Source organism: Gorilla gorilla, chromosome 13 (assembly GCF_029281585.2).
Source record: "Gorilla gorilla gorilla isolate KB3781 chromosome 13, NHGRI_mGorGor1-v2.1_pri, whole genome shotgun sequence".
Lineage (NCBI taxonomy): Eukaryota > Metazoa > Chordata > Mammalia > Primates > Hominidae > Gorilla > Gorilla gorilla.
The window spans coordinates 68,272,195-68,299,644 of NC_073237.2; the positions used below are offsets into that span (position 1 = coordinate 68,272,195).

General features: G+C 38.8%; 1 long non-coding RNA gene across 1 annotated transcript; it reads left to right on the top strand.

The window, feature by feature from the left end:
• The first annotated feature begins 60 nt into the window (after positions 1–60).
• Positions 61–27,450, top strand: LOC129524626 (uncharacterized). The gene is made up of 4 exons (XR_008668491.2): positions 61–162; positions 3,767–3,940; positions 4,563–4,623; positions 27,260–27,450. It is a non-coding gene; the product is annotated as an uncharacterized lncRNA (long non-coding RNA).

A 27,450-nucleotide genomic window follows, 5' to 3' on the forward strand; every position in this document is an offset into this window, starting at 1 on the left:
ACTGACTGAGTAAATGCGAATATTTTTTCACTTGAACACTCTGATCTGTTTGGAACTTAATTTCCTTACTCATGAAATTAATATAATAAGGCTAAGTTGGTCAGTAGTTAAACTAACTGTAAATTTGGCTGAAGATTGCTATGTTCACTATGCAAAGATTAGGTAATTCAGAAATAGATTGCCTTGCGGGCATACTATCTATTTATTATGTAAAGTACTTGGTCTTAATTTAAAAAAAAATTCCATATAGCCTTTAAAGCAGCACTTAGTGCATTCAGAAAGCAATTTGAATTTTAAAAAAGTTTATTTCCAAATTAATATATAGTTCCAAATTAATATACATTATTTTTTAAAAAATGAAAGTATTAAGAATGTTAAAATCCCCTTTGACCATGTTCCCATCAAACCCAGTGAGTGTCTCCTCCAAATGTAACCACATTATCAATATGTTGGGTATCTTTTTTTTTTTTAATCATTTCCTAAAGTTTATTCAAGGGTACTTTTTCTTCTGTGCATTTTCATCATAACACTTATAACATAGGATTGTGTATAATAATACTTTCTCTTTTACTTTTACAAAATAATATAATACTCTACATATTATTTTCCCCCTTATATTTCATTCAAAAATATGTTAAAAATCTTCTTATGTCAGTCTTTCAAACTTTCATTATTTTTCATTGCTATATAATATTTTCTGGTATGGATACATCATATTTATCCATTTCCTGGTTGATGAGCACATACCTTCTTTTTTTAAAAATAACAAACAATGCTGTAATGTGTGTATATGGACTTGGGCACATATGCAAATTGTTTCTCTAAGACAGATCCTGAAAATTGGGATTGCTTTTCCCAAGGCCTATCAAATTGCCCCTGAAAGTAGCTATAGAAATTTTGCCATCCACTGGCCGGGCACGGTGGCTCACACCTGTAATCCCAGCACTTTGGGAGGCTGAAGCAGGCAGATCACGAGCTCAAGAGTTCGAGACCAGCCTGGCCAGCATGGTGAAACCCCCTTTCTACTAAAAATACAAAAAAATTAGCCAGGCGTGGTGGCAGGCGCCTGTAATTCCCGCTACTCAGGAGGCTGAGGCAGGAGAATCTCTTGAAACCGGAAGGCAGAGGTTGCAGTGAGCCGAGATTGCGCCACTGCCCTCCAGCCCGGATAACAAGAGCGAAACCCCGTCTCAAAAAAAAAAAAAAAAAAAAAAATAGAAATGTTTCTACCCACCAGCAGAGGATGAATACTTTCCCCCCATATCCTCATTAATATTGAATCAAAGATTTGCAAAATAATATTTATTAATAGCTAAAAGTCTAGATTAACATTATCTTTTGCCTAGCAAGTTGCAGAGATGAAGAAATAGATGTATTATTATTGACAAAGGGTGTTCTCAAGTATGCACTTTTAGTCAAAGGGTGGGGAAATGTAAATGAGTGTGTGTGTGTGTGTGTGTGTATTAATACATATGTTAGTACCTATACTCAAATATACATACATACATAATTTGTATCACCCCATAGCTATAACTTTGTAGCCTGTTCTTTTTAAAACTTAACTTCATATTTTGAGTACTTATTTTGTCATTAAATATTTCTTTCTTTTCTTTTTTGAGACGAGTTTTGCTCTTGTTGCCCAGGCTGGAGTGCAATGGTGCGATCTCGGCTCACCGCAATCTCTGCCTCCCAGGTTAAAGCGATTCTACTGCCACCGCGCCCGGCCAAGAATACATTTTTAAAGCTCCTGTAATATTCAACCACATAGAGTTACTACAATTTATTTAATAATCCCCTCGTGTTTGGGGATCTTTCATTATAATTTTATTTGTGTTTAAAATTTTCTTTAGGGTAAGTTCATAGAAACGAAATTATCAGAACAAAAACATAAACCTTTTATATAAGTTGGCCGGGCGCAGTGGCTCACGCCTGTAATCCCAGCACTTTGGGAGGCTGAGGCGGGCGGGTTACCTGAGGTCGGAGTTCAAGACCAGCCTGACCAACATGGAGAAACCCCATCTCTATTAAAAATAAAAAATTAGCTGGGCGTGGTGGTGCATGCCTGTAATCCCAGCTACTCAGGAAGCTGAGGCAGGAGAATTGCTTGAACCCAGGAGGTGGGGGTTGCAATGAGCTAAGATCATGCCATTGCACTCCAGCCTGGGCAATGAGAGTGAAACTCCGTCTCAAAACAAAACAAAACCCTTTTATATAAGCCTTTTGATACACATTGGAAAATAGTTTTCTAGAAAGATAATACCAATTTAGAGCTACAGTGTGGCATGTTCATCTTCAAATTCATGACCAGACCATAATAACCCCTCAGTTAATGCTACTTTTGCTTCCATTCCTTCTTGAGATTTTCCTCTTGTTTAAATGTCTTCATTACAAGTTTTTCTTTGGCTCTAATGTGCCACTATTAAAAATTTATTTTCTTGAATGAAAGTGACATTATCTGATTAGTCGATCAACAAACATAATGTTCATACAAATATAAACTCGTAGGTATAATGATGATATTTTTCATGATATATATTATCTGTTTTTCCTTTCCTTTAGTGAAAATTGTTTTTCTGACACCTCCTAATTGATATCTGTAGGAAATAGGTTTTGGTAAAAACAAAGAAATCAATATGGAATATGGAGCCCTGAAAGTGGCCACTGGTATCTTGGAGTTATAGGTGGGCATTTCATCTGAGATGCTCTAGCAAAGCTACCTGGATACAAAATAGTAATACTCAAGTCAATAGCAGTATTTACTGTATGATTCCATTGAATGTATGAAGTTCAAGATAGGTGACACTTATGTGTAGTGATTAAAGATAGAGTAGTGGTTATCTCTGAGCAGGAGGACTGAATGAGAAGGGGCATAAGAAAGCCTTCTAGGCTGATGAAAATGTCTTATATTTTGGGATGGGGGAGGTGAGCACATGTGTTTTTGCAAATATAAAGTGTTATTGAGCTGCACATCTTAGATTTGGACATTTTACAGAATAATACCTTCAGGAGTGTATTTGTTTTCATTTCCCTCCTCATTAGCGATAAATCAGTGGAAAAATATTGCAAGCACCTCTGTATGAGTTAGGAATTTACTGAATGGTGTTAAGCACAGGAGTGACATTATTTATTCAAAAAATATTTATTCTCAGTCTGCTATGTTCCAGACAGGCTGATTTCTTTTCTTTTCTTTTTTTCTTCTTTCTTTCTTCCTTTTTTTGTTTTGAGATGGAGTTTCGCTCTTGTTGCCCAGGCTGGAGTGCAGTGGCGCGATCTCAGCTCACTGCAACCTCTGCCTCATGGGTTCAGGCGATTATCCTGCCTCAGCCTGCCAAGTAGCTGGGATTACAGGCATGCGCTACCATGCCTGGCTAATTTTGTATTTTTAGTAGAGACGGGGTTTCACTAGGCTGATCTCGAACTCTTGACCTCAAGTGATCTACCCACTTCGGCCTCCTAAAGTGCTGGGATTACAGGCATGAACTGCTGCGCCCAGCCGATTTCATTTTTTTTAAAAAGAAAATAATTCTGCCAGAAGAGTGAATTTTAGGTTGGCAAAGATGAAAAAGGATGCAGGGAAAAAGGCAGGTGATGCATGAAGGGATGGCAAGGAAGAAACAGGTGAGAGGAATGCTGAGGGCTCAGTGTTCAACATCTTAACTCTATTGGTCTGTGTTTGAGGGAAAAGCTTAGTCTTAATATTCTCTACCTCTAGTACTCCACTTAACATCCTTTAAAGGAATGATCTCTTTATATTCTCTCTCACCAGACTGTTAGTTCCCTGAGTGAAGAGATGCTATCTTGGTATCTCCAGCTTCCAACCGGGGGCTTGGCACAGAATAGGGGCTTGGTAAATGTTCTCCAAATGAATGGGATGTTTGATGGAAAGAAGACAAGGTGAAGGAATTCCTGGGTAATATGGAGATGAGAATCTGTGAGAAGGGTAAGTGACATTGGGTGACAAAGATGAATGTGAGGTTGGATGGAGTGCCCTTGGGCTGGTGCGGGCTTTGGTTCCAAGTGGTGTTTAAGACCTGAAGGGATGAGCTGGCATCAGTTTTTTCTAAAGATTGCTGAATGGTTTTGCTGCCTGTTAAGACGCTTCTCTTTTGGCGGTAGGAAGAAAGAATTAGCTGGTGTCTGGGATGTAACCTTCCCAGTGAAATCCTAGAATCCAAGTCAGCAAGGAGTTCAGAGTCGAATTTAAAGTTGGACAGGCTGGGGCAACTTGGGAGAGTCTCTCCGGGCAAATCAGGACCCAGTTGTCTGCCTTCCTGGGTAGTCACCTTTGTGTTAACACAAAGAACCCTGGTGATCTTAACTTACTCCATCATCCTGGGCTTCAGTGTACTCATTTCTATAATGAAGGTACTGGAATATAGTATTCTGTCATTCCACTAACTCACAAAGAAGGCAGCTCTTTCTGTTTTATTCCACCAGTTTTTAGTGAGCAGAATGAGATATTCTAAAATCACAGTGTAGATAAGAACTCCTTCGTAGCAAGAAATGTCATTTTTAGTCTACGAACTTTAATTTCTCATTCACAAGTCAAAGTGTATTTGCAGATACATGTACTGATGCCTGTCGTGGTGGACACACAGACGCACGCATTGCGGAACACCACCAGTGAGTCACATTTTGGATGCTTGCCCTTGTATTCTGGTAGATACTGTGATGATAAAAAACATGAAGAACATAATTTGAATTTTATGCTGGTGAGGGTTAAAGCAGACTTCAAAAGCACTGTAATATTTATTGCAAGAGGAGCAACTTACCTGTGGAGTCACTGTCATCCTAGTCTCTGTTGATTGATAATGAATTATATTGCTTTAAAGCTGGAAAACATTGCCAGCAACTGGCTTGCATCTAGACCTGGCAAATTCTTTTCTTTTCCAGTTTTGGTGTAAAAATCTACCATGTCTTATGACTTTAATTTGTCTAGCTTAGATAGAAGTCCCCAATTTATCATTTCTCATTCCTAATCCTTCGAGATGTTTTGAATAAAAAAATGTTGCACTGACAGGTAAGTTTGGAAACAAGCTATATATGTTATTCTGTAATGAAAAACTTAAATGTGCTTTGGAATATTAAAAAGTCCTAAGAATTACTGACATAAAGAAACTTTGTTTAAACCTGGTCTTTCCTGAATTTACTTGACCAGCTGGCTATTTTTTTCCCTTTAACCCCCCACCTTTTTTTTTTTTTTGAGATGGAGTCTTGCTCTGTGGCCCAGGCTGGAGTGCAGTGACACACTCTGGGCTCACTGCAACCTCTGCCTCCCAGGTTCAAGCGATTCTTGTGCCTCAGCCTCCTGAATAGCTGGGATTACAGGAGTGCACAACCACCCCCGGCTAATTTTTGTATATTTAGTAGAGACAGGGTTTTGCCATGTTGGCCAAGCTGCTCTTGAACTCCTGACCTCAAGTGATCCGCCCGTCTCAGTCTCCCAAAATGCTGGGAGTACACGTGTGAGCCACTGCACCCAGCCTCCTTTAATGCTTTTTAATATCCTTAAAAACAAGTCCTGGTCCAAATGGTGTCCCACTAATAACTATAGTCACTATAATGATGATGATAGCTTGCAATTGTCTCTCACTTTACACTTTAAAAGCATGTTTGGCTTCATAATTACCTTTACAAAGCCTTCTGATATTAGAGATAGAAACTGTTTCTATTCCCATTTGAGGAATTCAGGCTTAGAGAGATTACAAGATTTCCTTGATATGACACAATGAGTCAATTGTAGATCCGGGGAGAAAAAAACAACCAAACGTCCTCATTTTTCACGATGTTGTTAGAAATAAGGTGTATCGGCCAGGCGAGGTGGTGGTCACGCCTGTAATCCCAGCACTTTGGGAGGCGGAGGCGGGCGGATCACGAGGTCAGGAGATCGAGACCATCCTGGCTAACACGGTGAAACCCCGTCTCTACTAAAAAATACAAAAAATTAGCTGGGCGTGGTGGTGGGCACCTGTAGTCCCAGCTACTCCAGAGGTTGAGGCAGGAGAATGGCGTGAACCCGGGAGGTGGAGCTTGCAGTGAGCTGAGATCACGCCACTGCACTCCAGCTTGGGAGACAAAGCGAGACACCGCCTAAAAGAAAAGAAAAAAGTATTTGTAAATCATGTGTCTGATAAAGGCCTTATATTCAGAAAACATAAAAAAATTTCAATAATATGAAAACAACTCAATTAAAGAAAAATAAGCAAAGGGTCTAAACAGACATTTCCCCAAAGAGGGTACATGGATGTCAGATAAGCATATAACAAAATGCTCAATATCATTAGTCATTAGCAAAATGCAAATTGAAATTATAATTAGATACCAATATATACCTATATTGAACGGCTTAAATAACTTAAAAAGAAACTTGACAATACCAGGTAATGGTGAGGATGCAAAACACTTGGAAATCTCATTTATTGCAGGTGAGAATGCAACATGGCACAGCCTCTTTGGAAAAGAATTTGGGAGATACCCAATAAAGATAGACATATACTTACCATGTAACTTAGGAATCTCATGCCTATGTATCTACTCTGGAGAAATGAAAGTGTACATTCATTCAAAAACCTGTATGTGAATGTTTACAGCAACTTTATTCATAATTGCCTCACACTGGAAATAGTCCAGATACCCTTCAATTGATGAATGGATAAACAAATTGTGCTTTGTCCATACAATAGAATACTACTCAACAATGAAAAGTAATTAACTACTGATGCACAAACAACATAAATGGATCTCAATTTCATTATACTGAATGACAGAAGCCATACCAAAAAGGCTACATATTCTTGGATACCATTTACCTGACACTCTTGAAAAGGCAAAAACTTTTTCCTGGAGAGTGGTTGACAGGGGTTAAGGGTGAGAGGAAGGATTGACTGTGAAAAGACAGCATGGCTGGGCATGGTGGCTCACGCCTGCAATCCCAGCACTTTGGGAGGCCAAGGTGGGTGGATCATGAGGTCAAGAGATCGAGACCACCCTGGCCAACATGGTGAAACCCTGTATCTATGAAAAATACAAAAATTAGCTGGGCATGGTGGCAAGTGCCTGTATTCCCAGCTACTCGGGAGGCTAAGGCAAGAGAATTGCTTGAACCCAGGAGGTGGAGGTTGCAGTGAGCCGAGATCATGACACTGCACTCCAGCCTGACGACAGAGTGAGACTGTCTCAAAAAAAAAAAAAAAAAAAGAAAGAAAAAAGAAAACCCTAAAGACTCATCCAAAAAGCTCCTAGATCTAATAAATGAATTAAGTTTCAGGATACAAAATCAATGTACACAAATCAGTAGCACTGCTATACACCAAGAATGACCAAGCTGAGAATCAAATCAAGAACTCAATCCACTTTACAACAGCTGCAAAAAAAAAAAAAAAAAAAAGTTAGGAATAGACCTAACCAAGGAGGTGAGAGATTTCTGCAAAGAAAACTGCAAAACACTGCTGAAAGAAATCGTAGATGACACAAACAAATGGAAATACATCCAATGCTCATATATGGTTAGAATCAATATTGTAAAAATGACCATACTGCCAAAAGCAATCTAGAGATTCAATGCAATTTCTATCAAAGTACCATCATCATTCTTCATGGAAGTAGAAAAAACAATCCTAAAATTCACATGGAACCAAAAAAGTGCTCACATAGCCAAAGCAACACTAACATAAAAGAACAAATCTGGAGGCAGCACATTACCCAACTTCAAATTATACTACAAGCCTATAGTTACCAAAACAGTATGGTACTGGTATACAAATGGGCAGGTAGACCAATGGAACAGAATAGAGAACCCAGAAATAAAGTCAAATACTTACAGCCAACTGGTCTTCAACAAAACACACTAAAACATAAAATGGGGAAAGGACACCCTATTCAATAAATGGTGCTGGGATAATTGGCAAGCCAAATGTAGAAGAATGAAAGGGGACCCTCATCTCTCACCTTATACAAAAATCAACTCAAGGCTGGGCATGGTGGCTCATGCCTGTAATCTCAGCACTTTGGGAGGCCAAGGCGGGTGGATCACAAGGTCAGGAGATTGAGACCATCCTGGCTAACACGGTGAAACCCCGTCTTTACTAAAAATACAAAAAATTAGCTGGACGTGGTGGCGGGCGCTTGTAGTCCCAGCTACTCAGGAGGCTGAGGCAGGAGAATGGCGTGAACCCAGGAGGCGGAGCTTTCAGTGAGCCGAGATCACACCACCGCACTCCAGCCTGGGTGACAGAGCGAGACTCTGTCTCAAAAAAAAAAAAACTCAAAATGATCTGAGACTTAAATCTAAGACCTGAAACCATAAACATTCTAGAAGATAACATTGGAAAAACTCTTCTAGACATTGGCTTAGGCAAAGAATTTATGACCAAGAACCCAAAAGCAAGTGCAACAAAAACAAAGATAAATAGATGGGACCTAATTAAACTAAAAAGCTTCTGCTCAGCAAAATAATAATGATAATAATCAGCAGAGTAAACAGACAACTCACAGAGTGGGAGAAAATCTTTGCAAGTTATGCATCTGCCAAATGACTAATATCCAGAATCTATAAGAAACTGAAACAAGTCAGCAAGAAAAGAGCAATCCCATCAAAAAGAGGACAAAGGACATGAATAGACAATATCTCCGAAGATTAAAAACAGCCAACACATGTGAAAAAACCCTCAACATCACTAATTATCAGAGAAATGCAAATTAAAACCACAGTGAGATACCACCTCACTCCTGCAAGAATGGCCATAATTAAAAAATCAAAAAATAATAAATATTGGCATGAATGTAGTGAAAAGGGAACACTTTTACACTGCTGGTGGGAATGTAAACTCATACAACCACTATGGAAAACAGTGTGGAGATTCCTAAAGAACTAAAAGTAGAACTACCATTTGATCCAGCAATCCCACAACTGGGTATCTACCCAAAGGAAAAGAGGTCATTATATGAAAAAGACACTTGCACATACATGTTTATAGCTGAACGATTCACAATTGCAAAAATATGAAACCAGCCTAAATGCCCATCAACCAACAAGTTGATAAAGAAAATGTGGTATATATACACCGTAGAATACTACTCAGCCATAAAATGAAACAAAATAATGATCTTTGCAGTAGCTTGGATGGAGTTGGAGGCCATTATTCTAAGTGAAGTTAGCTCAGGAATGGAAAACCAAATATTGTATGCTCTCACTTATAAGTAAGAACTAAGCTATGAGGATGAAAAGGCATAAAAATTATATAATAGGAGGGGGGCTGGCAAGATGGCTGAATAGGAACAATTCTGGTCTGCAGCTCCCAGCAAGACCAATGCAGAAGGCAGGTGATTTGTGCATTTCCAACTGAGGTACTTGGTTCATCTCACTGGGACTGGTTACACAGTAAATGCAGCCCATGGAAGGCGAGCACAAGCAGGGTGGGGCATCGCCTCACCTGGGAAGTACAAGGGGTCGGGGAACTCTCTCCCCTAGCCAAGGGAAGCCGTGAGGGACTGTGCCATGAGGAATGGTGCACTCCAGCCCAGATGCTATGCTTTTCCTGTGGTCTTCACAACCCATAGACCAGGAGATTCCCTCGGGTGCCTACACACCCAGGGTGCTGAGTTTCAAGCACAAAAGTGGACGGCTGTTTGGGCAGACACTGAGCTAGCTACAGGAGTTGCTTCTCCTACCCCAGTGGCATCCAGAACACCAGTGAGACAGAACCATTCACTTACCTGAAAAGGGGGGCTGAAGCCAGGGAGCCAAGTATTCTAGCTCAGTGGATCCCACCCCCATGGAGCCCAACAGGTTAAGATCCACTGGGTTGAAATTCTTGCTGCCAGCACAGCAGTCTGAAGTCGACCTGGGACACTCGAGCTTAGTGCGGGGAGGGACATCCACCATTACTGAGGCTTGAGTAGGCAGTTTTTCCCTCACAGTGTAAACAAAGCTGCCAGGAAGTTCGAACTGGGTGAGGAACCCACTGCAGCGCAGCCAAGGGGCTATAGCCAGACTGTCTCTCTAGATTCTTCCTCTCTGGGCAGGGCATCTCTGAAAGAAAGGCAGCAGCCCGTCAGGGACTTATAGATAAAACCCCCATCTCCCTGGGACAGAGCACCTGGGGAAAGGGGCGGCTATGGGCACAGCTTCAGAAGACTTAAATGTTCCTGCCTGCCAGCTCTGAAGAGAGCAGTGGATCTCCCAGCACAGTGCTTGAGCTCTGCTAAGGGACAGACTGCCTCCTCTAGTGGGTCCCTGACCCCAGTGCGTTTTGACAGGGAGATACGTCCCAGCAGGGGTCAACAGACACTTACAGGAGAGCTCCAGCTGGCATCTGGCAGGTGCCCCTCTGGGATGAAGCCTCCAAAGGAAGGAGCAGGCAGAGCAATCTTGGCTGTTCTGCAGCCTCCACTGGCGATACTCAGGCAAATAGGTTCTGGAGTGAACCTCCAGCAAACTCCAGCAGACCTGCAGAAGAGGGGCCTGACTGTTAGAAGGAAAACTATCAAACAGAAAGCAATAGCATCAACATCAACAAAAAGGACTCCCACACAAAAACCCCATTGGAAAGTCACCAACATCAAAGACCAAAGGTAGATAAATCCATGAAGATGAAGAAAAACCAGCACAAAAAGGCTGAAAATTCCCAAAACCAGAATGCCTCTTCTCCTCCAAAGGATCACAACTCCTCACCAGCAAGGGAACAAAACTGGACAGAAAATGAATTTGAGAAATTGACAGAAGTAGGCCTCAGAAGGTGGGTAATAACAAACTCCTCAGAGCTAAAGGAGCATGTTCTCACCCAATGCAAGGAAGTTAAGGACCTTGATAAAAGGTTACAGGAACTGCTAACTAGAATAGCCAGTTTAGAGAAGAACATAAATGACCTGATGGAGCTGAAAAACACAGCACGAGAACTTTATAAAGCATACACCAGTATCAATAGCCGAATCAATCGTGGAAGAATCAAAAGTGGAAGAAAGGATATCAGAGATTGAAGATCAACTTAATGATATAAAACATGAAGACAAGATTAGAGAAAAAAGATTGAAAAGGAATGAACAGAGACTCCAAGAAATATGAGACTATGTGAAAAGACCAAATCTATGTTTGATTGGTGTACCTGAAAGTGATGAGGAGAATGGAACTAAGTTGGAAAACACTCTTCAGGATATCATCCAGGAGAACTTCCCCAACCTAGCAAGACAGGCCAACATTCAAATTCTGGAAATAAAGAGAACACCACAAAGATACTCCTCGAAAAGAGCAGCCCCAAGAGATATAATTGTCAGATTCACCAAGGTTGAAATGATGGAAAAAATGTTAAGGGCAGCCAGAGAGAAAGGTCAGGTTACCCACAAAGGGAAGCCCATCAGGCTAACAGTGGATCTCTCTGCAGAAACCCTACAAGCCAGAAGAGAGTGGGGGCCAATATTCAACATTCTTAAAATAATGTTCAACCCAGCATTTCATATCCAGCCAAACTAAGCTTCATAAGCAAAGGAGAAATAAAATCCTTTACAGACAAGCAAATGCTGAGGGATTTTGTCACCACCAGGCCTGCCTTACAAGAGCTCCTGAAGGAAGCACTAAACATGGAAAGGAAAAACCAGTACCAGCTACTGCAAAAACATACCAAAATGTAAAGATCATTGACACTATGAAGAAACTGCATCAACTAATGGGCAAAATAACCAGCTAGCGTCATATGACAGGATCAAATTCACACGTAACAATATTGACCTTAAATGTAAATGAGCTAAATGCGCCAACTAAAAGACACAGACTGCAAATTGGATAAACAGTCAAGACCCATCGGTGTGCTATATTCAGGAGACCATCTCATGTGCAAAGACACACATAGGCTCAAAATAAAGGGATGGAGGAATATTTACCAAGCAAATGGAAAGCAAACAAAGGCAGGGGTTGCAATCCTAGTCTCTGATAAAACAGACTTTAAACCAACAAAGATAGAAAAAGACAAAGAAGGACATTACATAATGGTAAAGGGATCAATGCAACAAAAAGAGCTAACTATCCTAAATACATATCCACCCAATACAGGAGCACCCAGATTCATAACACAAGTTCTTAGAGTCCTAAAAAGAGACTTAGACTCCCACACAATAATAATGGGAGACTTTAACACCCCACTGTCAATATTAGACAGAGCAATGAGACAGAAAATTAACAAGGATATTCAGGGATTGAACTCAGCTCTGGACCAAGTGAACCTACTAGACGTCTACAGAACTCTCCACCCCAAATTAACAGAATGTACATTCTTCTCAGCACCACATAGCACTTATTCTAAAATTGACCACATAATTGGAAGTAAAACACTCCTCAGCAAATGCAAAAGAACAGAAGTCATAACAAACAGTCTCTCAGACCACAGTACAATCAAATTAGAACTCAGGATTAAGAGACTCACTCAAAACTGCGCAACTACATGGAAACTGAACAACCTGCTCCTGAATGACTACTGGGAAAATAGTGAAATTAAGGCAGAAATAAGTAAGTTCTTTGAAACCAATGAGAACAAAGACACAACATACCAGATTCTCTGGGACACCACTAAAGCAGTGTTTAGAGGGAAATTGTTAGCACTAAATGCCCACAGGAGAAAGCGGAAAGATCTAAAGTCAACACCCTAACATCACAATGAAAAGAATTAGAGAAGCAAAAGCAAACAAATTCAAAAGCTAGCAGAAGACAAGAAATAGCTAAGATCAGAGCAGAACTGAAGGAGATGGAGACACAAAAAACCCTTCAAAAAATCAATGAATCCAGGAGCTGTTTTTTGAAAAGGTTAACAAAACAGATAGACCACTAGCCAGACTAATAAAGAAGTAAGGAGAGAAGAATCAAATAGAGACAAAAAAAATGATAAAGAGGATATCACCACTGATCCCACAGAAATACAAACTACCATCAGAGAATACTATAAACACCTCTACACAAACAAACTAGAAAATCTAGACGAAATGGATAAATTCCTGGACACATACACCCTCCCAAGACTATACCAGGAAGAAGTCAAATCCCTGAATAGACCAATAACATGTTCTGAAATTGAGGCAGTAATTAGAAGCCTACCAACCAAAAAAAGTCCAGGACCAGATGGATTCACAGCTAAATTCTACCACAGGTACAAAGAGGAGCTGGTACCATTCCTTCTGAAACTATTCCAAACAATAGAAAAAGAGGGACTCCTCCATAACTCATTTTATGAGGCCAGCAGCATCCTGATACCAAAGCCTGGCAGAGACACAACAAAAAAAGAGAATTTTAGATCAGTATCCCTGATGAACACCGATGCAAAAATCCTCAATAAAATGCTGGCAAACAAAATCCAGCAGCACATCAAAAAGCTTATCCATCATGATCAAGTTGGCTTCATCCCTGGGATGCAAGGCTGGTTCAACATATGCAAATCAATAAACATAATCTATCATATAAACAGAATCAAAGACAAAAACCACGTGATTATCTCAATAGATGCAGAAAAGGCCTTCAACAAAATTCAACAGCCCTTCTTGCTAAAAACTCTCAACAAACTAGGTATTAATGGGACATATCTCAAAATAATAAGACCTATTTATGACAAACCCACAGCCAATATCATACTGAATGGGCAAAAGCTGGAAGCATTCTCTTTGAAAACTGGCACAAGACAAGTATGCCCTCTCTCACCACCCCTATTCAACTTAGTATTGGAAGTTCTGGCCAGGGCAATCAGGCAACAGAAAGAAATAAATTGTATTCAAATAGGAAGAGAGGAAGTCAAATTGTCTCTGCAGACAACATTATTGTATATTTAGAAAACTCCATCGTCAGCCAGGCATGGGGGCTCATACCTGTAATCCCAGCACTTTGGGAGGCTGAGGCAGGCAGATCACGAGGTCAGGAGATCAAGACTAGCCTGGCCAATATGGTGAAACCCTGTCTCTACTAAAAATACAAAAATTAGCCAGGTGTGGTGATGTGTGCCTGTAGTCCCAGCTACTCAGGAGGCTGAGGGAGAAGAATTGCTTGAACCCGGGATGCAGAGGCTGCAGTGAGCAGAGATCACACCACTGCACTCCAGCCTGGGCAACAAAGTGAGACTCAATCACAAAACAAACAAACAAACAAACAAACAAAAACATTGACTCAGCTCCAAAACTCCTTAAGCTGATAAGCAACTTCAGCAAAGTGTCAGGATACAAAATCACTGTGCAATAATCACAAGCATCCTATACATCAATAGCAGACACACAGAGAGCCAAATCATGAGTGAACTCCAAATCACAATTGCTACAAAGAGAATAAAATACCTAGGAATACAACTTACAAGGGATGTGAAGGACTGCTTCAAGGGGAAATGCAAACCACTGCTCAAGGAAATAAGAGAGGACACAAATGAATGAAAAACATTCCATGCTCATGGATAGGAAGAATCAATATCTTGAAAGTGGCCATACTACCCAAATTAATTTATAGATTTCATGCTATTCCCATCAAACTACCACTGACTTTCTTCACAGAATTAGAAAAAACTACTTTAAATTTCATATGGAACCAAAAAAGAGCCCATATAGACAAGACAATCCTAAGCAAAAGAACAAAGCTGGAGGCATCACAATACGTGACTTCAAACTACACTACCAGGCTACAGTAACCAAAACAGCATGGTACTGCTACCAAAACAGATATATTGACAAATGGAACAGAACAGAGGCCTCAGAAATAACACCAAACATCTACAACCATCTGATCTTTGACAAACATGACAAAAACAAGCAATGGGGAAAAGATTCCCTATTTAATAAATGGTGTTGGTAAAACTGGCTAGCCATATGCAGAAAACTAAAACTGGACCCCTTCCTTACACCTTATACAAAAATTAACTCAAGATGGATTAAAGACTTACATGTTAGACCTAAAACCATAAAAACCCTAGAAGAAAATCTAGGCAATACCATTCAGGACACAGGCATGGGCAAGGACTTCGTGACTAAAACACCAAAAGCAATGGCAACAAAAGCCAAAATTGACAAATGGGATCTAGTTAAACTAAAGAGCGTCTGCACAGCAAAAGAAACTGTCATCAGAGTGAATAGGCAAGCTACAGAATGGGAGAAAATTTTTGCAATCTATCCATCTGGAAAAGGGCTAATATCCAGAATCTACGAGGAACTTAAACAAATTTACAAGGAAAAAACAAACGGCTCCATCAAAGAGTGGACGAAGGATATGAACAGACGCTTCTCAAAAGAAGATATTTATGCAGCCAACAAACATGAAAAAAAGCTCATCATCACTGGTCATCAGAGAAATGCAAATCAAAACCACAATGAGATACCATCTCACACGAGTTAGAATGGCGATCATTAAAAAGTCAGGAAACAACAGATGCTGGAGAGGATGTGGAGAAATAGGAATGCTTTTACACTGTTGGTGGGAGTGTAAATTAGTTCAACCATTGTGGAAGACAGTGTGGTGATTCCTCAAGGATCTAGAACCAGAAATACCATTTGACCCAGCAATCTCATTACTGGTTATATAACCAAAGGATTATAAATCATTCTGTTATAAAGACACATGCACACGTATGATTATTGCAGCACTATTCACAATAGCAAAGACTTGAAACCAACCCAAATGCCCATCAATGATAGATTGGCTAAAGAAAATGTGGCACATATACACCATGGAATACTATGCAGCCATAAAAAAGGATGAGTTCATGTCCTTTGCAGGGACATGGATGAAGCTGGAAGCCATCATTCTCAGCAAACTAACACAGGAACAGAAAACTAAACACCACATGTTCTCACTGATAAGTGGGAATTGAACAATGAAAACATATGGACACAGGGAGGGGAAAAACACACACCAGGGGCTGTCAAGGGGTGGGGGGACAAGGGGAGGGATAGCATTAGGAGAAATACCTAATGTGGATGACGGGTTGATGGGTGCCGCAAACCACCATGGCACATATATACCTATGTAACAAACCTGCACATTCTGCACATGTATCACAGAACTTAAAGTATAATTTAAAAAAAGATTATTTAATTTAAAATAATTTAAAATTTAAATTTAAATAATTTTAAATAGTTAAAAAAAGACTTCGGGGACTCAGGGGGAAGGGTGGGAGGGAGGTGAGGCATAAAAGACTGCACATTGTGTACAGTGTACACTACTCAGGTGATGGGTGGATCAACATCTCAGAAATCACCACTGAAAAACTTATCCATGTAACCAAAAACCACCTGTTCCTCAAAAACTATTGAAATTAAATTAAAAAAAAAGAACTGATTACAAGGAAGACATCTAACCATAGACTGTACTTGATCCGAGGTTTGAAACACAAAAAGAATATAACAGTAAAGTAAGACAAGTCAAGACAGAGCAATTGCTCAAATGAATTCAGCATGCCATGTTGACAACTCAAAATGCTAAAAACAAAACCCAAACCGTTGATTGCTCAAAAATATAGCTTTTCATAATTTTGCATTGTAATTTATGTTTCATATGCATGAATGCACAATGTGTCTTCTTCTTACAGCTAGGCTATTATTAGGTGAGATTTCTGAAGGCACGGTCTAGGTGACTGAAAAGAAGTACACTTAGCAGGGAATTGTCTAGCTATTTACAGCAGCAGCTGCCTTGACCCAAAAGAATATTACCATTCTTGGAAAATGCCACGGTCTGTTTTTCCTCCTCCCTTACTGGCCTCTCCTGCTCAGCCTCCTTTGTTTGCAACATCTCCTCTTCTGGATTACTGAAATTTGGAGCCCCTCCAGAATTCTTTTCTTAGCCTTCTTTTCTTCTTTATTTTTTAAATTTAATTTTGAAAATTTGTAATATTGGGTACATTCAAAAGAATACTTATAAGAATTTTGCAAGTTACGAAGCATAATTGTAAAACCAGCCCATTCAGGGCCAGGACAAGGGTGAGGCAAGTCAGGCGCTTGTCTTGGGGGCAGAACGTAAGAGGCCACCAAAAAACTCATAATCAAGATAAAGCATAGGTTAATACGATATTTTAAAAATCAAAATTAATATGAAAAAATCTGTGATGAACAGAATGTGACAATTTTAAATAAAGACAGAATCTGACTCTGTAGTTTTACATCCTTGACTTAATTGTCTTACTCTAACCCCAGCCTTGGTTCCTACATAGGAGAGGAAATTAATTCTTTTAATTCTTTTTTTGTTTGTTTGTTTTTTGTTTTTGTTTTTTTTTTTGAGACAGGGTCTCCCTCTGTCACCCAGGCTGGAGTGCAGTGGTGTAGTCTCGGCTCACTGCAATCCACCTCCAGGGTTCAAGCGATTCTCCTGCCTCAGCCTCCCAAGTAGCTGGGATTACAGGCATGTGCCACCATGCCCAGCTAATTTTTTCTATTTTTAGTAGAGATAGGGTTTCACCATGTTGGCCAGGCTGGTCTTGAACTCCTAACCTCAGGTGATCCACCCACCTTGGCCTCCCAAAATGCTGGGATTACAGGTGTGAGCCACCGTGCCCAGCCAATAAATTAATTCTTAATATATCACGTGGAAACCACAATAATTTAGCAAAGCATATTAGTTTTCTGTCCTGAATTTATAAGTCTCCCAAGAGTAAGAGGCTATAAAGAAACATGATTTATGGTGGGAGAGGATAGAATTAAAATGTGTCCGTTTAGTAGTTGCATTAATGTAATTCCATTTGTACTCATTCTTTTTTTGGTCTTATTCCTTTAGTAAGAATATTGAGAATATTGAGAACACTTCAGTATTCCAAACTTCAATGGAAATATACGTAGGTTTCACCTAACTATGGTCCTGATGGCTTTTTTGAAATAGAAAGAAAGAAAAAATGTTTTCATCGTATTAAGAAAATGTCCTAGTCTTAGTTCAGAGATTTCATCAGAAAATGATGTTGATTTATATAAAAGCTTTTTCATAGATATATCAAACCTATAGAAATTATAATGCATTTTTCTCCTCTTTTGATATATTGATATAATACTGCAGATCTTCTAAGATTGAATGATCCTTGCATTACTGAAATAAGTATTGTCATAGTGTATTATCATTTTATTACAGTATGCGTTTGATTTTTCTGGTGTTTTATTTTTGCCATTTCTGTCTATATAAAGTAAAATTAGTCTACATGGGGTATATGTGTGTGCATGTGCATGTGTGCATGTGTGTGTGTGTGTGTATTCGCTATTTTGGTCAGGTTTGCTATTAGCATTATGGAAGGTTATAAAATAAGTTGGACAGCTGTCTATTTTTTTTTAGATGCTGTAAAATTTCAAATTCATGCTCCACTTCTTATAAAAGGTATGACTTTGTGAAAGTTGCTTTGTTTTTAAATTTCTTTTGTCAAAATTAAATACTTGAGCTTTTCCCACTTTTGAGGTACATTTAAACATTTTATATTAATGAATTTTACATGTATATTTATAACTTATATTTTCCTTTAAGAATTTTAAATATATACTCAGGTGCATATAAAAGATTTTAAAATAAATTATAATATCTGTCAAATCTATGGTTATAGATTCATAATTTTGCATATTTTGCTTTTTAAAAATATTTTCTTGTTTAGGCTTTCTAGTAGTTTGTATGATTGGTCTTTCTACAATCTAGCATTTAGGTTAATTTATCTAATATTTTCAGGTTCTCCAATATATTAATATTATATATTTATTTATTTTAAACTGACTCTGACAGTACTATTATACTCGTATTGGATTGCCTGGATTTATTCTCCACAGCTCTTTTCCTTTGTCCTTTTTCTTTCTTTGTTTTCTTCCCCTAAATTCTAGGAGGATTGCTTGGAGCTTGGGTTCTAATTCATTGATTTGTTTGAAACTTGACAATAAAGTTTCCTATTTCCTCAGTATTTTCTCATCTCAGGTTTCCTTCTTTTTAATGACTACTTACTCTGTCGTCCAACATGTAAAATCCTGTTCAACTAATCAGAAAGTTTCTAAAATTTCATAAAGGATTATTTTATGTCATTACTCAAATCATCACTCAGATTGGCATCTTTTTTGACTTGCACTGTCTTTTCTTATTTTCAGTCGTATACTGAATTAAAGATTGAGATTAGAGTTTGTCCAGTATTGGTTTAAGTTCTTTTAGAAATTGTGTGAGTTTGAAGTTCCAGACCACTCAAGATAAGGGGAAGGGGGAAATATTTCAACTTATTGTACTTTTACTTATTTGGTTCAGAAATCCAGCAGCTTAAGGGTAGAAGAAAGATAACAGGAGTCTGTCCCTTCGGCCAAAGAGTTTCTTTTCAAAGTTCGTGGTGGCAGCCTGATGTCAGCTGGGGAAGAAGCTCCATTCTTTTTCTGGCAGAACTGACTTCTTTGCGGGAGAGCTGTGGCAGCCCCTTTGCTTATTCCCAGCATGGAAAGACCACAAGATCCCTGCTCCTTATGGCTCTGGCATGCAATGCACTCCCTAGAGGGACCCCTTACAAGGCTACCAATAACCTATCAGCACCTCCAACTCTTACTACTGCACTGAAGGTTAGAGTCAGATTTTGATGATGTCTCTTTTCATTAAATTTCCAGACTACATAGAAACCTGGGGTGATAGGCCTTTCTTCATGCTTTTAGCTGTATGATCTTTAGCAAAAATTCCTTCAATTCTTAATGATCAGCATTGCTATAAGATGTTCCCTATTTATGACATCTGCAGATTATTTCGATGGAAAACTTGGATGGAATAAAAGGTAGTTAAATGCATCCTCAAGTTGCCATTTTTAACTGAAAGCCATCTCTGCTTTTATGAAATCTGGGACAGCTACCAAATTAACACCCACATGTACTAGTAATGGCTGGCAGAGTAGAGAATCGGGGGCAGAAAATCTAAGCTGTGTTCTTAATCCATTTCTCAGTCATCACCTACAAGCAGATGTCTCCTACAAGAACATCAATTTAGTGGCCAAGAGTATCTTGGAAAGAGGAAGCCAAGATATTTTTCTAATGCATGGCTTTCCAATATTTTTGACATCTAGAAGTCACCAGATCAATTAAATACTCGATCATGTTCTGCTGCTTTTTCCATAGTGCAGTGCCATTTGTCAGGGCCCTTCAGGAACACAGGCAGATACCTTTATGAAACCTCTGTTATCCCACTGTAAGCTGTCTCGCGTTAATAAGATTTACCTTCAGGTGGAAGGAAATTCACATAATTCCTCCCATATGTGAGTTTCTTCTCTAAGTTTATATGGTCAACATCTCATTGCACATGCCCATCAAACTAGACTAAGGAATTTTGACAAACATTCCTAGGTTGTAAAAGTTATATCAAAGTTTTCTTTTAAAATTCTACAAACACATAAATAGCCCATCATTTTATATTTAGGTTTTATTTCCCAGATAATTTCTTCTTTGGGTTCTGACTGGATTTCCTCTTACCTCCCACTAACCACCTAGTGCTCAAATTCAGTAAATTAGGAGCAGAAATTTCAGAAGCTTAGTATTTGGCCAAAGCCTCTGAACTGCAGCAAGAGGAGAAAGTATGCCAAGATTTCAGTTATTTCTGAGAAGCACATGGGAGAAAGGGCACTTGATCAGAAAAGCCTGTCGATGACTGAGATTTGATACAGTACTGCTAGGAGAACTTAGTGCAGGAATACCTACATGGCATGACTCTGAATGTGGAGTACACAGTCTTACAGGTGAAGACTGTCTTACAGATGAAGGCCATTGTATTGCCAACACCTCTGAACAAAATCAGAAACATTTTAATTTCATAGGTGGTTGAATAAATTTGATCACAAAAATAGTGTTTTATACTGACGTTAAAAGTGGTTATCAGCTGGGTGCCGTGGCTTACACCTGTAATCCTAGCACTTTGGGAGGTTGAGGCAAGCAGATTGCTTGAGTCCAGGAGTTCTAGACCAGCCTGGGTAACATGGTGAAACCCCATTTCTACAAAAAATACCAAAAAAAACAAATAAAAAAGTAGCCAGGTGTGGTAGCATGCGCCTGTAGTCCCAACTAGTTGGGAATCTGAGGTGGGAGGATGGTTTGAGTCCGAGAAGTCAAGGCAGCAGAGAGCTATGACGGTGCCACTGCACTCTAGCCTGGGCGACAGAGTGAGATCTTATGTCAAAAAAAGAGTGGTTATCATTTAATAAACACTTATTGAGTGACTACTATATGGCAGTCACTGTGCTAAGACTAAAGTATACCAAGATGCATAAGACCTCCTCACCAAATAGGGAATAATTTAGGGAAAAGATTATAGTAAAAGGAGGAGCTTAGGCCAGGCGTGGTGGCTCTCACCTGTAATCCCAGCACTTTGGGAGGCCGAGGTAGGTGGATCACCTGAGATCAAGAGTTTGAGACCAGCCTGGCCTACATGGTGAAACCCGGTCTCTACTAAAAAAGTACAAAAATTAGCTGGGCGTGGTGGCGTGCACCTGTAATCCTAGCTACTCGGGAGGCTGAGGCACGAGAATCACTTGAACCTGGGAGATGGAGGTTGCAGTGAGCCGAGATCATGCACTGCACTCCAGCCTGGGCCACAGAGTGAGACTTTCTCTCAAAAAAAAAAAAAAAAAAAAAAAAAAAAAGCTTATAGAATTCTGTGATTCTGCCAATGGTGTTTTATCTAGCTCCTTAATAAATATTGGTATTTTAAAATATTTATTTTAGGAAATTACAAACATATATAAAAGTAGAGAAAATAGTGTAATGAAACTAGTGTATTCATTACTCATCTTCAAAAATCATTAATACATCGTCAAGCTCTTTTTTATCTACATGCTCTTAACTCCCCCATCTTTGAGATTATTTTGAAGTAAATCCTGAGTATCATATCATATCCTCTGTGAATACTTCAGTGTATATCTGTAGGAAATAAGGACTCTGTTTTTTAAACACACCCGCAATACTATTGTTACCACATGTAGACAAATCTACAATAAATCATGAGTATCATCACATAAATATTCATGTTGAACTGATTGTCCTATTTAAGCAATTTTTATAGTTTTTTAAAAATTATAATTTAAATAAGGTCCATAGTGTGCCACTGGTTGATAAGCACGTGCAGTCTCTTTTAATCTGTAATATCCTACTCCACCTCTTTTTCTTGACTTTTTTGTTGCTTATTTTATACTTTCCCATAGTCTGGGTTTTGCTGATTGCATCCCCGATGGTATAGTTGAACATATTCCTCTATTTGCCATATTTTCTATAGATTGGCAGCTAGATTTAGAGGTTTGATCTGCTTCAAGTCAGATTTTTTTTTTCAACACTACTTCATAGGTGGTTTTTCCATCATGAAGAAAATGTTGTCTCAGTGTCTCTCGTTTTTGTGACATCATTAGAGGTTACAAAATGGTAATACTCAAGCGGTGCGGTGGTTCACAACTATAATCTCAGCAGTTGCAGGGAGATTGCAGGGAGTTGCTGGGAGGCAGTGGCAGGTGGATTGCTTGAGCCCAGGAGTTCGAGACCAGCCTGGGCAACATGGTGAAACCCTGTGTCTACAAAAAATACAAAACAATTGGTTAGGTGTGATGGTATGCACCTGTAGTCCCAGCTTCCTGGGAGGCTGAGACAGGAGGATCACCTGAGCCCGGGAGGTTGAGGCTACAGTGAGCCATGATCGTGCCACTGCATTCCAGCCTGGGTAACAGAGTGAGACTGTCTCAAACAAACAAACAAACAAACCAAACAAAAATTGTAATACTCTAATTTTATAATTCCTTTTCATTTGGTATTAGAATACTTCTATACAAAAAAAACCTTCCCCTCATAAATTATTTGGCAATTCTGAAATACAGACTGTAAAAGGCAGAAAAGGTACAATTCTTTCCCTTTATCATATTTCAAAATAATGAGATGCTCCCTTGACATCTTTCAAAGGTGACCAATTAGTTTAGTTTTAGTACAGTTATAAATTCATGGTTTTAAACATATTTGAAGCACTTCAATCCATTAAGGTTATTATGCTCTTTGGTGCTCAGATTTCCTCTTTTAACCCAGCAGAGGTTATTTAGGTTGTCTACTGAGTATTTTTGATACCACCCTGATGGCCTTCAATAGCTTCCTTGATTTTTTTGAGTTACAAGGTGTTCCAGCATATCTTTTTTACATTCCTTGCCCTAGATCCAGAATTAATCATTTTTTTCAAAGCACCTTGGTTGCTTTAATAGGGAAATAACATTTAAGATCATAATCTGGACACTGGGGTGCTCATTCCTACTGGGTTGGTCATTGGTTCTTTGCCTTTTCAGTGGTTAGGGAATATATTTGTTTTATGTTGTTATTAAAATATTAATAATATTTAATATATTGTATACAGTGTAACAATATATTAAATATATATTTAATATAATATTAACCTCATGAATGTATAATTATACTTCAGGTTTCAAGGTATGACTTGGCTTTTATTTAACTTCATCAATTATGCACCTGTATTTCCTAGCAATCACAAAAAAACCCTCAGTTCTCTACGAGACCAGCCTAATCAGATATTTGGTTTTTCCCACAAATTGCACATAGCCATCTCAGAAAACAATACGAATGCTACTGCCACCAACATGATTTGGTTGAAAATGTCTGAAAAAATTTTTTGTACCTCTTTTTGTCTTTAGGAAATATCTCTAATGTACATCCCTAGAGATATATAGTTACTGTGTTTTAAAGTTCTTTGTTATAATTTCTCTGTCTCTGATTAGTCTACCAACTAGATATATAGGTGGGTTAATTTGTTTCCTATTACTTCAAATTCAGAGGTTGCTTTTATTATTTAATTTTGTTTTTATTTTTATGTAAAATATTTAGATATTTCTAAAGCTAAGTCTACAAAACAAGGTGTATTTAGAGAAGACTTATTCTATTTCTGCCCCTCTGCTGTGTTCCCTCTCTCTTCCTATAAGTAACCATTTAAATAATTGTTTATCTTTTCATTGTTTTTAAGATATTAGCAATATAAAAATACATATGAATATATAAAACTTTTTAATATATCAATATTTATAATAATAATAATAATTATTATTATTATTATATTATCTATCTATCTATCTATCTATCTATCTATCTATCTATCTATCTATATTTTGAGACAGGGTCTTGTTCTGTCGCCCAGGCTAGAGTGCAGTGGCATGATCACAGTTCGCTGCAGCCTCTACCTCTTGGGCTCAAGAATCCTCCTGCCTCGGACCTAAGAGTAGCTTGAACTACAGACACTGTCACCACTTGCCTGGTTAATTTTTTTTAAAATTTTTTTGTAGAGACGGGGCCTTGCTATGTGGCCCAGGCTGGTCTCAAAATCCTAGTTGCAAGCAATCCTCCTCACTCAGCCTCCCAAAAAGCTAGGATTACAAGCATGAGCCACCATGCCCGACCCATCAATATATATTTATTTGGACCTTTGAGCCTAACCCAACTCCAGATAGATACAACTGAGTCAAAGACCCACATGGAGAAAACTACCCAGCTAACCCCTACCCAAATCCCTGTCTTACACAATCATGAGAACCAATAAATTATTGTTTTAAGTAATTATGTTTTGGAGTAATTTGTTATGTAGTGATAGATAACTGATACAACAATATATCCTGGCGTTCATGTGGTAACAGTATAGAGATAGTGGTATTTATTTATTTTAAAGACTTAAATTTTTAAAAGAGGTTTTAGATTCATGGCAAAATTGAGAGGAAGGTATTCCAGATACTTCCTGCCCTTCCACAGGAATAGCCTCCCCCATTTTCAATGTGTCAGATGTACAGAATAGTACATTTGTTACAACTGATGAACCTACACTGACACATCATAATCACCCAAAGTCCATAGTTTACATTAGGGTTCACTCTTGATATTGTCCTTTGGGGTTGCACAAATGTATAATGACATGTATCCTCCATTATAGTATCATACAGAATAGTTTCACTGCCCTTAATATTTTTTGTGCTCTATCTCTTCAACCCACACTCCCCTTAATTCCTGGCAACCATTGATATTTTTATTGTCTCCATAGTTTTTCCTTTTGCAGAATATTATATAGTTGACATCACACAGTGTTTTCAGATTAGCTTTGGTAACATGAATTTCAGGTTCCTCCATGTCTTTCCATGGCTTGATACCTCATTTCTTTTTTAGCACTGAATAATATTCCATTGCTTAGATGTACTACAGTTTATTTATCATCCATTCACCTACTAAAGGTGAATTGATTGCATCCAGGTTTTGGCAATTATGAATAGAGCTGCTTAAATGTTGTGTTCAGGTTTTTGTGTGGACATAAGTTTTCAACTCCTTTAGCAAATATCAAAGAGTATGATCACTGGATTATATGCTAAGAGTACATTTAGTTTTCTAAGAAACCACCATCTTCCAAAGTAGCCATACCATTTTGCATTCCAACTAGCAATCAATGAGAGTTCCTGTTGCTCCACATTCTCACCAGCATTTGGTGGTGTCAGTGTTCTGGATTTGGGCCATTCTAATATGTGTGTAGTGGTACCCCATTGTTCTTTTAATTTGCATTTTCTTGGCCGGGCGCGGTGGCTCACGCCTGTAGTCCCAGCACTTTGGGAGGCCGAGGCGGGCGGATCATGAGGTCAGGAGATCTAGACCATCCTGGCTAGCACAGTGAAACCCCGTCTTTACTAAAAATATAAAAAATTAGCCAGGCATGGTAGCAGGCGCCTGTAGTCCCAGCTACTCGAGAGGCTGAGGCAGGAGAATGGCATGAACCCAGGAGGCAGAGCTTGCAGTGAGCCGAGATCTTGCCACTGCACTCCAACCTGGGTGACCGAGCGAGACTCCGTCTCAAAAAAAAAAAAAAAAAAAAAAAATTGCATTTTCTTGATGACATATGATGTGTAGCATCTCTTCATATGCTTATTTGTCATCTGTATATGTCTTTTTAATGAGGGGCTATTAAGGTCTTTGGTCTACTTTTTAGTTGGATTGTTTTCTTATTGTTGAATCTTAAGAGTTATTTGTATATTTTGGATAACAGTACTTTATTAAATATGTCTTTTACAATTGTGCTTCCCCCAAACATCTGGCTTGTCTTTTCATTCTCTTGACTGTGTCTTTTGCAGGGCAGAAATTTTTAATTTTAGTAAAGTCTAGTTTATCAATTCTTTCTTTCATGGATCATGCCTTTGGCATTATTGATATTTACTTTCAAAATGTGTGTCAGATGATATCAGTCTTTTTTTTTTCTTTGAGAGTGACAGGCTGAAGAATCATCGATATCATCTTTAGGCTGATTTATCAGATTGTTTTGCCTTGCAAGCAAATGTGATCCCAAAGATAGTCTCTATGGAATAAGCGGCATGAAAAGACACCATTTACTGGATTTGTTTGATAGTCTAGTGGAGATGATACTACAGTCTGGTTTAGAATTGAATTTCTATATATGGCCTCCAGAAGAAGATTAGACTTCCTCCAAGTTGCCATGACATGTTAGTGTTCTTACCATTTATTTAGTACATAGTATTTATTGCTGGCTTTTGAAAATTCTTATTTAGCATATGTATTAATTTCCTAGGTCTGCCATAACTACCATAAATTGGGTGGCTTACAAAAACAGAAATTTATTAGCACTTAAACCAACAAAGGAGTTTTTAGGGAGGAGTATTTTATCACTGACATTATTTAGAGCCACCATCTCATAGTGATAATAAAAGGCAGACTATTTTCTAATCACTTGTATTATTGTTTTAGATTATTTACAGGCTATACCCCCTTACTGGCTGTCCCAGATGGACTGCTTGAAGCTCCACCCTGGAATGCCTTTGATGTGGAATAAAATGAGTTGTAACTTTAGACTTCAGGAGGGGACATCTGTGGCAGCTTTACCATGTATTTAGGTTAGCAGGACAGCAAAAGTATCCCAGCTGCAGTGGACAGGTGTTCTCTGTTGAACTTTATAGGACTGATATACTACAACAACCCCATGCAGCAGCAAGAAACCATGACACTATTGAATTGATGAGGCTTCCTCCTTTTAAATTTATTGTTTGCATTATGCCACCTTTCTTTAGTTTGAGTAAGTCTTCTTAGACAATACAGGTTGTGATGATTAATTTTGGGCGTCAGCTTGACTGGATTAAGGAATACCTAGGGAACTGATAAAGCATTGTTTTGGGTGTGTCTGTGTGAGTGTTTCCAGAGGAGATTTGTGTGTGAGTCTGAGTGGACTAAGTGGGGGAAGATCCACCCTCAGTGTAGATGAACATCATTTAATAGGCTGGGGGTGTGATAGAACAAAAACAGAGGAAAGTTGAATTGGTTGCTCTGTCTCCAGGAACTGGAGTACACTCTTCTTCTGCCCTTGGACATCAGGCTCTCTGGCCTTTGGACTCCAGGACTTATACCAGCGCCCCTCTGGGTTCTCAGGCCTCTGTACTTGAACTGAGCCACACTGCCAGCATGCCAGCTTCTCCAGCTTGCCAGGCCTGCTGTGGGACTTCTCAGCCTCCATAATCATGTGTGCCA